Source organism: Balaenoptera physalus (genome assembly GCF_965194825.1).
Source record: "Balaenoptera physalus genome assembly, chromosome: 17".
In the NCBI taxonomy this organism is placed as follows: Eukaryota; Metazoa; Chordata; class Mammalia; order Artiodactyla; family Balaenopteridae; genus Balaenoptera; species Balaenoptera physalus.
In genome coordinates this window covers 2,257,190-2,269,478 of record NC_138895.1, presented here as the reverse complement: position 1 = coordinate 2,269,478, position 12,289 = coordinate 2,257,190, and the positions used below count along the sequence as shown (strand labels likewise).

At 41.0% G+C, this 12,289-nt stretch overlaps 1 protein-coding gene across 7 annotated transcripts in view; it reads left to right on the top strand.

Moving 5' to 3' along the window:
- Window positions 1–12,289, top strand: part of LOC309646588 (uncharacterized protein) — a 341,945-nt gene that overhangs the window by 323,377 nt on the left and 6,279 nt on the right. For all 7 annotated transcript variants that reach the window (XR_014255435.1, XR_014255436.1, XR_014255437.1 and 4 more), the window contains 2 exons: window positions 347–609; window positions 2,650–2,794. The gene's annotated coding sequence lies outside the window, so the exon portion shown is untranslated. The remainder of the gene's footprint in view (window positions 1–346; window positions 610–2,649; window positions 2,795–12,289) is intronic.

Below are 12,289 nucleotides of genomic sequence, written 5' to 3'. Positions count from 1 at the left end.
TTTGTATATACGCACACTATCTGATATCTTCGCCTTTGACGTGTTTTTATGATCAAAAGTAAATGTACCCTTCCCCCCAATGTATTTAAATGTATGTAAACTAATACATTCGATAAAAACCATTATTCTCTTGAAGGTTTTTTTTTTTTAATTTAATAATTAATGGCTTAGTAGGATTTTTTGTGAACATTTTGAATTTGGGCCCAGAATCAAGGTTATTCCAAGGTTAAGGTTAACAGCCTCTTTTGTTAGCTTTTAAACACGGGGGGCAGTCTTCTAGGCTGGCTTTTCTCTAAATGGAATGCAAACCAATATGTTATCTCTGGGCACATCTGGTTTCTTTCAGTGTAGTAACACAGAATGCTCCTCGACGGCATTTTATAAAAGCACAAATCACGTTCTTCACTTCACTGTGCATCATACACGTGTCTGTAAGCTGGGGCTCTTTTGGGCCCCGTCTGCTGCAGGGTGGGTGGTGTGGCTACGTGGAATCATTGCGCCCAGGTAACTGGAGTCGACACTCACCTGCTTCCATAAATGCACACATTCCTGTCCTACTACAGGTTCCCGTGGTCCAGTTTCCTACAAGTACACTTCTTTTACTGGGGGGTAAGTTATGAATAAAAGTGGGATTATAATTTGCTCACTTTGTCATCTCTTCTCTCCCATCACCCCAACTTCTCTTGCCTCACAAAAAATAAGTTTCTCTGGCTTCACACAAATTTGGCCAAGCAATCTCTTGCTAAAAGTTACAGGCTCCACAGTTGACCTACATGAAGCTTACTTCGCAGTTTTCGAAGATGGCCCTTGAAGGTCCTGCAAAGGAGAGGCATAGGTCACGTGTCCTCTGGAGGAGAGACTGTTCTCGGCTCTGAAATTGTGCCACCTGGGATCATGTCACTGTAAATTGCATGACCTCATTTTATCTCTGAATATGAAGAGAAGACAGCTGCTCCCCAGGCACAGATAGAAAGCTAGCATTTTAGTGCAGCAAACACATTGAAAAGAAAACTCTCAATTGCTACTATTTGTCCTCTGGTGGCAAAATTCAGGGAGAAATGAGTCATGACGAATGGTCTCTGCAGAGAAATTCTGAAAGCCAGTTAGAGGTCAGACCCAGGCGGACGTGGCAGAGGGAGCCGGCATCTTGTCCGAGGCACTTGGCTACATTTACTGAGAGGATGTCCAGAGGTGGTCACGGATTTGAAGAGATGAGTCCTGATGGAGGGAAAGGCAGCAGAGAGCACGAGCACAGGGGACCCCGAATGGCCTTTACGTGGCCCCGAGTCCTGTCTCAGCGCAGGCGGCAGGCTCCACGGGCCACGCCTGAGCCCCCAGGGGCCCGGGCTCCTCCATCACCAGCGCTCTTTGCCTGTGACCATCCTCACTGCGATCGTGGCTTCTGCTTGTACCCAGGCCACTGCCTCCTGAAACACTCAGGACAGTCCCCACGTGATGCAGAAGAGATGGTAGGATTCAGCCAAGTTTCACGGGCCTGAAGCTACAAAATTATGATGCAGAAAAGATGCACGTGCAGGCAGGTGCTTTGCCAGGCTGCCTAGAGGCTGTTGCTTTGAGGGCTCAGACCACACGGTCCAGGGATTCTCATTCGTTCCGGAGGAGGTGGATACCATTAGAACAAAGGAAGAAGTCGAGCCCTTTTGCCCTCAAAGCTTATCTTCTAGAAAAGCTGACCTCTTGCTGGGAATGTATTTGGTTACAGAAAATCCTTGCCTACTGTAACAATCTGACGTCTGGACATCTGTTAAGTCAGTATTTTCTGTAGGGCGTGATCACAGAGAAGTCGGGATCTGAAAACAAGAAAGCCCACGCGTCTGCAGAAGAGGCAGAGAAGCTTTGAGGAGAGAAAGGGAGCGATTCAGAAAGATAAAAAAAACCAGGAGCTGAGCTGAGAGGCTCCAGCCACTCCGCCGCCAGCGTCAGTGCCTTTGCTGTACGACGCAGCGGGGGGCACAGGAAATCCTCAGAAACCGAGACAAGAGCGGGAAGGGGCCTCCAGCAAAGCGAGACAGGACCTCCTGCAGCTGCAGCGCGGAACGCAAGCCCGCTAGAGGGATGCGGACGTGAACCGCTGCCGAGGAAGATGCGGAGGAGAGGCTGCCGAGCACGGGAGGCGCTGAGGCCCAGAGGCTCGCGGGAGCCGGAAGTCTGCATCCGCGAGGCCTCGGACCCTGAGCATTTCCAGACTGGGTCCCGCTACGATGCTGGTGGCAGAGCTAGAGCGATGCTCCAGAGATGCAGACGATAGATGAACTAGACCCAGATACGGAGCACACTGGGAGCAAGGACCCGACAGCCAACACAAAGATGTTATCAACATAAACGCTTCCGGACACTCTGCATTTGAACGCACATCTTCGACAGTTCAAAAGCCCCCAAGTATCTCTCCTTACAAATCACATTTATTTTCTCTTATACGTTACACCAAAGAGGTTCCCCTGCATTTTTCCAAGGGCTCCATCCAAGCCACCTCCACCTGCCACACCAGGCAGGGGCGCCCTGGGGAGGGTCGGGGGAGCCACTGGTCTTGAGGTGAGACTCGTCACCTGGGTGGGAAGTTTTAAATGAGAGTTGGTCGACTCTGGCTAACTGATACTTTGTTTGTGGTTGTGCTTACCTGTCTACTAGAGAACCTGACCGCTGGTGATGACAGCAGAGCCGGTCCTCACACAAGCGATTCGGACCTCTGCCTCAATTCGTTTAGCTGGCCTGATGGACGATTAGATGCGACCTGATGGGGTGCCCTGTCTCCTGGCCCAGCTCTGCTCCCACGGTGAGTGCCCGCTACCCCCAGGCCTACCCATTTGCTAATTAAAAGCAATAGAGCCCTAAGAAAACAAAATGTTAGAAGGTAGTAAAACAAACCACTATTAGTGCCAGTAAATGTTAACATTTTTTATCATTAGAAGGTGAATATGTGTTTACTATACGAAAACAAAGCATGTGTGGGAGCACATGGTATTATACAATAGCAATTATGAATCCTTTCAATCTTTCACATTGGAGTGACTGAGACTACTTTGTTTTGGAATTAAAATTACAATTCAGATCAGATAGTTTGGAAAAATACTTAAAATGTATACAAGACTAAGTGGAAAGAATGCAAAATTCCTACTCTTAGAGATTAAAATGCTAATGTTTTCACATATGTTTCCAGGATTTTTTCTGAATATATTTTCATAAACTAATACTAAAATTAAGACTAATTTAAGATTGCATTCTTAAGTTGTGATGTAAAAATATTCATGTAGTAAGACTTTGTAAATGTATATTTATAATGGCACTGGATAGGTTTTTATTTTGCTACGGCCCACCAGCTGAGAAGGTTTTTTACATTTAAAATTCATTGAAAAAAAGCAAAAGAATATATTTCATGACACGTGAAAGTTATATGAAATCCAAATTTCAGGGACCACAAATAAAGTTTTATTAGAACACGACCAGGCTCATTCATTTTCATATTGTCAGTGTCATACAGCAACAGAGTTATGAGTTGTAACAAAGTTACAACTCAGAGCTATGAGTTGTACAGCCCGCAAAGCCTGTAACGTTTACTAACTGCTCATTACAGACAATGTTTGCTGACTCTTGCTGTAAACCTCTTAGATTTGAGAAAAATACTGGGCATTCTGACTCATCTTTTCATCTTCAATTGGCAACCTTATCAGGAACTTTAGACCTTATTCTTATTTCCAATAGAGAAACCACAAGCACCCAATTTTCCAAACAAGAACAAGCACGTGACTGCCATAGTATTTGGTGGTAATTAAACCTTCTACAGCTGGAAGATGAGCTATGTAGCCATTCATCTGGAATCCGTCCAAAGAATGGAATTAAAACCTCACCTCGATATAAAGTCTAATGGAGCACATGACAAATGGCAGTCCTCCCCCTCACTCCCTCCTTCTACCCTCGCTTTACTCTCATGTGGCAAACGTGCCCCTGGGGTGTGAGCGCCAGAAGCGATCTCCATGGTCCGTCACAGTGTGCTTCACCATGATGTAAATGTGCAGATGCAGCCTGCCACTGGGATTTTATTTAATGTAAATAGTTTTTGTTTCCAATGAGGCAGTTTCTGGTACTCCTATGAAATATTACTCAGCTTTTTTTTATTGTAGAAAGAAAATCAGCCCACTGTTTAGTACCGAGAAGGGATTTCAGGCACACAGGTCATCCAGGAGTCGCTGTGTCAGGCAAGCCCGATGTTCCTCTTCTGGGCTTTACATCTGTGTTGAGATCCATTTTGGTGGTTGGTTTTTAAACCAAACTCAGTGCATTTTTAAAAATAGTTACAAATACAAGATAAGGAGAACACTTGAACACACAGAAGGGAGGAATGTGCCTAGTGTAGGTTCTGCAGTGATGGCCCGAGTCCGGTCTACCAGTGGTCTGTTTCCCGTTGGGAACGTGAAACGGGTCAGAACCAGCCATGATCCATTCTGCATGGTCACAATAGGGTCCCTGTGATCTGCTCTGTCTTGGGTCATCCCACACCCCATAGCGTTTGTGCTTGTATCTGCGCTTACGTGGCCGCCCAGGAGACGGGCTGGGGGCTGCAGCCACCGCGCTCAGACCCCTTGCAGGAACCCCAGCCTTTCTTGGGTCCGCATGGGCACTTTGGTTGGAACGCTCTGGTTTGAGCAGGAGCCCTGCAGTCCCCTTGCTTGCCTGCTCCGGGCTCTCTGGGGTCTCACCAGCAGGAGCGCGGGTGGTCATCCTTGAGCCCCAGCCCCTCGGAGCCCCTGTCTACGTGTGCTTTTACTACCTCAGCCTGCAAGGGTCAGATTTGCCTTCGAAAAATGATAACCTCTACTTTTTTCTTTTGTATTTTGATAAACAATGAAGAAGCTGGAGCTGTTAAACTTTATCTTGGGGAAAACCTCAGAACTGGTTTATTTGGTGTCGTGGAACCTCTTACTGGAGGTAAAAAAAAAAAAGCAGCATAGCTTTTTTGGGTCCAATGGAATTGAGAAAGTTTAGAGCACAATGTTTTTTTTTCTAGTCTCTGTTTGTTATTTTCAGGGGGTGTGTAGAATTAAAATGGTGCTAGGAGGGTGTAGATCGAGGAGACGTAGGACCGTATGCCATCTGTAGGGACAGAGATGCCTAGCTCTCTGCTAGAAATAAACCCTGGATCTTTGACCAGAGAAAAGAGGGTTTAAGGGATGAAATGTCTTCTCATAAAACTTTCAGTCATTTGTGTATTTTTTGACATAGCAAAATAGCAATTATATTTCCCATTTTATTCCCGTATGCCTTTCAATTTGCATAAGCTTTGCCCTGTATTCTAATAATTGTTTAGGAAATCTTGGTTTTCGTTCTTATTCTCATAAGAGAATTTTTTTTTCATTTCTCAGAAATGTTTATGTGGGAATCCAAGAGGTCATTTAATACTTTAAAAGGAAGTCAGTCATTGATAATATAAATTAATTAAATAGGTTAGCTTTAGGTATCTTGCAGACATTGAATTTCTTTTAGAAAATGGACTTAATGATTTTAAAATATTCAATATAAGAAGAGGAAAATACAGAAGGACAAAGAGAATTAAAGATATCATTTAATATCTTTTACTGCATGGATGCAGTAACATTTTTAGGATGCCTGATACAAAATTTCATATTGCACTGATTCCATTTATGTGAAATAACCAGAATAAGCAAACTCATAGAGACAGAAAGCTGATGGTTGTTTGCCAAGGGCAGACGTTGGGGAGGGCAGTAAGGAATGGGGGAAAGTTGCTTAATAGGTAGGGGTTTTACTTTGGATTGATAGAAATATTTCAGAACAAGATGGAGGTGGTGATTGCACAACATTGTGAATGTACTGAGTGCCACTGAATTGTTCACAGTAATTTTTTTTTTTATTAGAATTAGAAAATAGAAAAAATGAAGTAAAAAAACCCAGAGAATTCTAAGTAGTTTTCAAAAATGTATTACTAGCATTAGGGATATTGGGAAGACAGTATTAAATTAGATTCTTAAGCTAGGAATGCATTTGGTGCCTAACCAGTTCTTGGGTGCTTAAAGCATATTTAGCTGACAGACGTTACTGAGACACTGGTGCTTGCTAACACCTCCTGAGGGACAGGATGATTTGAGCCTGAGGCTGAAATCAATTTCAATGCATCAATGTCAGTGTTTCTTTTGAAATTTAGTTTTCTATAAGAGTAATAATTTGCTGTATAGTTTAGACCCAAAAAATATGAAAGCAGAGAAAGCCAAGGGGAAAAAGGCTTTCAACTTTAAAGAAGATATGAATAACATCCAAATATTATGCCTGCTTCACATAATAAAATAGTATTATTTGAAGTTCTATCCGTGCAAGACAGAATGAATTTGCCATTCATATATATTAAGAACTGTAATTAAAATCATCTAATGAGGTGTGATACATGAAGTTGTTTTCAAAGCACTTAAACTCAGATGCAAAAGCAAGAAATTAAATTGAATCTACAATTGGACTTTTTAGAAAATAAAAGTAGATTTTACTGATATAAAAGAATATTCCTAATGCTACTTGAGCAGTCCAGGCGGTTTGTTCAGAATCCTTTATCAGCTTTTCTTCACAATTAACAGAAAAGAAAAAGTCGAGGCACTATTGTCAGGACCTAAAACTCCTTGCCTGATTTACATTTTAAAATTAAAGTGCTATTGGATACTGTAGAAAGTCTTGTTAGAATGCAAATAATATCTGAACACAGAGATGTGAGAAGTCGGTGCCTAGGTGTGGTAAATCGGGTCACTAAAGAAAAGAATAGCAAAGAATAGCTACACAGAGGAGCAATCCAAAGTCAATGCAGCCATCTACAAGCAAAGAGCAGGGAGAATAACAGCCGGTGTCTAAATAGTTGGAAAAAGATTCATGATGCTGAAGGACTATGAAAGCTGAGGTGCCCATCTTTCTCCACTGATGATGGAGATGATGTATTCTCTCCTCACCTCTATTCTTCTTCACTGTTCTCCATCCATAAAATCCTACAACTACCCTAGTGTTCCTTTTCTTTACTTGGTCAATGTGTTTAATTCTTCACTGAATAGGTGAATTTGGTTACTCTTTTCTTAATTACTGCCGGTCCTTTAAATTTTCCATTAAAAGGTAATTACTTAGAATAACATTCCCTGCCCTTCAGCCTGATATATATCCTGTCTTTTGTGACAACCATTATTCTCTTTATTTTTTATGTTATTTAATCAACTGTGAACAAGGTAGGAAAATGTTAACTCTTAAAGAGAGGAGCGCGTTGAATAGGTGTGGAGAGGTGAGGTAGGGAAGGAGACTTCCTCAGAAAAGAATACCTAAATATTAACACAGACTGTGAAAAACCCATAAGAAACCGTAGTTTTGCTTGGGTTGTTTTCCTGAAACCAGAGAGGCCCAAGGATGAAATCCTAGGCTGTGCAGGTTTCCTACCAAATACCAGACAGTGGGCTGTATAACTGAGTCCAAAAAGGAGGTGATGCAAAGGCAAGCAGATTAATACCAGGAGGGCTTGAGGTGCCAGCTGGGCAGATATCAAACGTTAGAGCTCAGGGACCTGAGTCCTGTAGGTTCGACAATGCAGGTGGGTACCTTGTGGGTCCTGTAAACCACATAAGGATTTGATAGAACCATTCCAGCTGATCCAAGGTAGGGAAGTCCTGTTGGGTGGGGATAAGGGTGTGTCACACAAAGTAGTGCAGATAAATCTCATAAGACAGTCCTGAGCCCTGATGCCATCCTCCGCCTTCAACAGGTCTGGGTCAGCAGTAGTCAGATGCGCAGATTGGCTGCAGGGGGAAGTGACCCCCAGCGAGTGTTGTTGCAGCAAAATGTGCTGTCTGCTCTTTGGGCCCCGATCCTGCCAGCATCCAGGTGTAACTGCCCAGGTGCCAGGGGGCGTCCACTACAGCTCCGGTCACATGCTCTGGATCATTGCAGGTGATCCTTCCTTAGTAGGGGCAACGGATTCTACTGGGCCAAGGAGGAAGGAAGCAAAGAAACACGTGGTCTACAATCGCAAATGGGGTAGGCTGGACACAGAAAGCCAAAGGGTTATGCATTACCTGCATTTTCACTTCTGTGGCCCTGTCTCCAACCCCCATCACACCACAGTGTTTTCCCTCCAACAGCTGTGTTTGAACCTCTGAGATATTCTGGACCTTCCTGGGCTTATTGGATTTGGAGGCCTTTAGTGGATGCCTTTTCTGCCTGGAATGTGCTTTAGAATTTTGAGTGAAGTTGAGGAATTTTAGAGGTTAATGGTCTGTTCCTCACACCAAGGCAGCAGATAAAACCCAAGCAAAGGAAGTATCTGGAAGGAAAACGATGGGTGAGGCATGTTCTAGTTTTGTTGTTTATTTGTTTCAGTTTGATTTGTGCTAGATTTCTGTACTTATGAGAAAGGTGAGTTCTACTAGGAGGTATAAATATATAGTGAGTGCTGCAGTTGTTACGGTTTGTGTGGGGTGAGGTTGGTGAGAGGGCCACTGAGAAAAGGAAAGGCCCATGTACCAGGTAAGCAGAGGGAAGCGGACGTGCAACTCAGCGAGTGCGGCAACAAATCAGCAGAAAGTACATTACCAGGTCATACTTCTGTTACTTTTAGGACTAAATATATTATATAGTATTAAATATAAAAATAAATTTCTGCTTCACATTTATTTATAGTTTTTATAATAATACAAAGGGAAGTAGAACATTTATATTTTTAATGTATAAATGGCCTTATTATAAGTTTTAAATATTTATAGAATATAGTATTTCATAAATACTAAGGTACACAATTTTCTAGATCTGTTGAGTTTTTATATAAACAAAATTGTAATAACTAGCACTGGAGCTAGTCATTAAAAGTCAAAAACTAAATTAGTCAAGGAGAATATTAATTTTCACTGTACCTGGAATACCAAAGAGCGTACTCACTCGCATGTTTTTTTCCTACCATGGTTTTCACATGAATGTTCCGCTAGAAGAGGTTATGAATAAACTGGCTTAAATTTACAGATTCAATACAAATATATGTCATTTTTATTGACTATTTAAATGTGTCATGCACCGTGATAAGTGTACAATACATATTTCAGCTTTTTTAATATTGAAGTGTTTGCTCTATTAGACTCACCCCACTTAAAAGGTCATAAAACTCAAAGCATAAGAAATTTGCCCAACATCACCCAGCTTGTAAGTGTTTAAGTCTGGATAAGAGCCCCACTGAGCTACTCCAGAGACTGTGTCTCTAACCTTTACCCGACACGGACGTGCACATGAATCACCGATTCGGTACGTCTGAGGTGGAGCCTGGGATCCTGCATCTCTGATGAGCCCCCAGCGGTGCCAAAGCTGCTCCTCCAATCCAAGAGCCAGACTTTGCATAACGAGATTCCTCTCTAGACTTCCTCTATTCAAACATGACAATCAGTATATTTGCAAGGCCGTGGTGTACCTTAGTGAGTCACTGTAGTTCTTAAAATAATGTTAAAGAAGGAAAATTACATGAACTGTTTTAGTATTTGTCCTGTAGGTGGATGCTTGTATTTTCTTCAGGCACGTGGTTTGTGTGTTGTTTTGGTTTTGTATTTTTACTCTCTTCTAGTTCTTTAAAGATTGCACTCATCACCAAGATGGGTGTATAACTTGGGCATCACCAAGATGGGTGTATAACTTGGGCATTGCACAGCTCTATGTGTCAGTACTTTCTAAATTTTTTTGGGGGAAATCCTCCTTTCTTGCATTATCTGGTTCTGATAGGGCTTCCAATAATCATATCTCATTAGCTTGTTTAGTTATTTATCCATGGTTGTACGAGAGAACAAAACCATTTTTGATCAGGTATCACTGATCAATGATGACACAACCGTGAAGGGGTCTGTAGCCTGGCCCTCCCTCTACGCCTCCCACCCACACTTGGAGGAAGTATGCATGTAGTAGGGGAACATGGGGCTGACAAAAAAGGGACGATTTTGAACCAAGAATTCAGGTGAGGTGAGAGTTAGTGGATATCCTTCAAATCTCTGAATTCTCTGAAGAGAACTTATTCCCAGATTTCCCAGTTATAAGGGCCAGTGCATTTTATTGTCGGCTTAATTAAGAATGGTTGGAAGTTCCATCCTGTACAAGTTAAAGCATGCTGGGGTCATGTCTATGTTTGTGTCTCAGCTTTATCACTTCCCAGCTTTTTTTGACCATGAAAAATTTGCTTCACTACCAACAATAGCAACTATATCTTAAATAGTTTGAGGATTAAAAGACATCGTGCATGCACAAACTAAGCACTTAATAGACACATGCAGTTATAAAACCATATCATGTAAAACAAGACTCTGCTCAGGATTCACACTGGTAGAAAAAAGAAGTGGGAAGATGAAGAGAAAATCAAACACTGCTTCTACACCCCTCTCAGCTTCTCAACTTTTTTCTTTCTTCAGCAGCGCTTCTCACCTTCTATGGTACCATGCAATTTACTTTGTTGCTTATTATTTTAAACTTTATTTCACATAGGATGTAAAATTCCACAGAGGAGGGGAAGTTTCTCTGTTTTTTTACTGATGCATCAAAGAACTTAGAACAGTGCTTCATAGGGTCATAGAGACTGAGAACAAATGCTCAGTAAATATCTGTTGAATAAATTTAAAGAGGTCTGCTCTGCTGTGAGAGGACTGCAAAGGAATGTTTATGGTTATCACTCGGCGCTGATAGAAGGAATAGAAAAATATTCCCCTGAGAATTTGTAACCAAAATCCAGGCTTCACATGAGTTTGGAGCTTGAGTTCCAACTCCCTGTGTTTCTGAAAACCTCAGACAACTTATTTAGAGCTAGACTCTGGTCTATAGTGCCTCTAGGCACCTGGCAGAAACAAATGCTAATTTTCTTCCAAGGAACAGACCTTTAGCCCAGGACTCATAATATTTGAAATTTGTAAGCCCAAAAATATGAGCTCAAAGTAAGCAAAACAAAACAGAACCAAAAACAAACACACAAAGACAAAAAACAAGACAAAAACAAATACCATGAAAGCCAGAAGGAACACCAGACATCAGAGTCACAGACTGCAGTCATGGCAGTCTCAGACTGGGAAATAAATCAAGAGAAATGCCAGAAAGCAGAGAAGGAGAAACCTAGACAGAAATTTCCTAAATAAGTAGGTAGAAATAAATCCATATGTATGACTAAGCATAATGAATGTAGGGATTAACTATCCATTGAAAAATCATAGATTGTCAAATTAGCTTTTTAAAAATACGGCATAACACAGCTATGAAGCAGAAAATGAAATGTGGGAATATAATAAACCACACTAAATAAAGTTGTAAAGCCATATTAATATCAGAAAAAGTAAACCTTAAGTAAAAAAGAAAGCATTACCAAAGATAAATGTGACTGCTACATAAGGACAAGAAAATAATTAATCAAGAAGACATAATTTGCTACTCGTAGCCAATGAATACCATAGCCTTAATATACATAATTTGCACATTAACAGACCTACAAGGAGATATTAAGTCCATAAGAATAGAGGAGGATTTCATCACTATCTCCCAGTTACTGATGATCATAAAAGTTTATGAGATAGTTCACTAGAAAAATTGTTTCAAAAATGTTCATAGGAAAAAATGTGTTAGCAACAAACTGTAAGCTACATAAATATCTATTAATATCAAAAGGAAAGACTAATTTACTATGATATATACTGAACTTTTGGGTATCTATCCAAGAGAAATGAAAATGGTGCACGAATGTTCATAGCAGGTTTACTTATAATAGCCAATAGCAGGAAACAACCCAGATGTCCATCAGCAAATGAATAGTTAAATAAATTATGGCACATCAATACCATGGGATACTACACAGCAGTAAAAAACTCAAAATATTGACACATAACAACTGCATCGATCTCAAGGGGATACTGCTGATGAAAAAGGTCGATCTCAAAAGAGTCAATAATGTATGATTCCATTTACATAACATTCTTGCAATGACAAAATTATAGACATGGAAAAAAGTTAATGATTACAAGGAATCAATTACTTGGAAATAAAGTCATCATCATTTACCTTTTGGGTCTAATGAACCCTTTTAAATTCTTTATGTTTTAAGTCATTTTATTCATTTTATATGAAAGGAATAATGAAAAGCAACTTATCAGAAATTGTGATAAAATTTAACCATAGCAAACCCCAAATTTATTCCTCATTTCCCTGGTTTTCAATTTATATGTCCCCAAAATGGGCAATGTCTTCTGGATGCAAATAACTGCTCATAATCATCATCATGGATCTGGAAAGATATCCA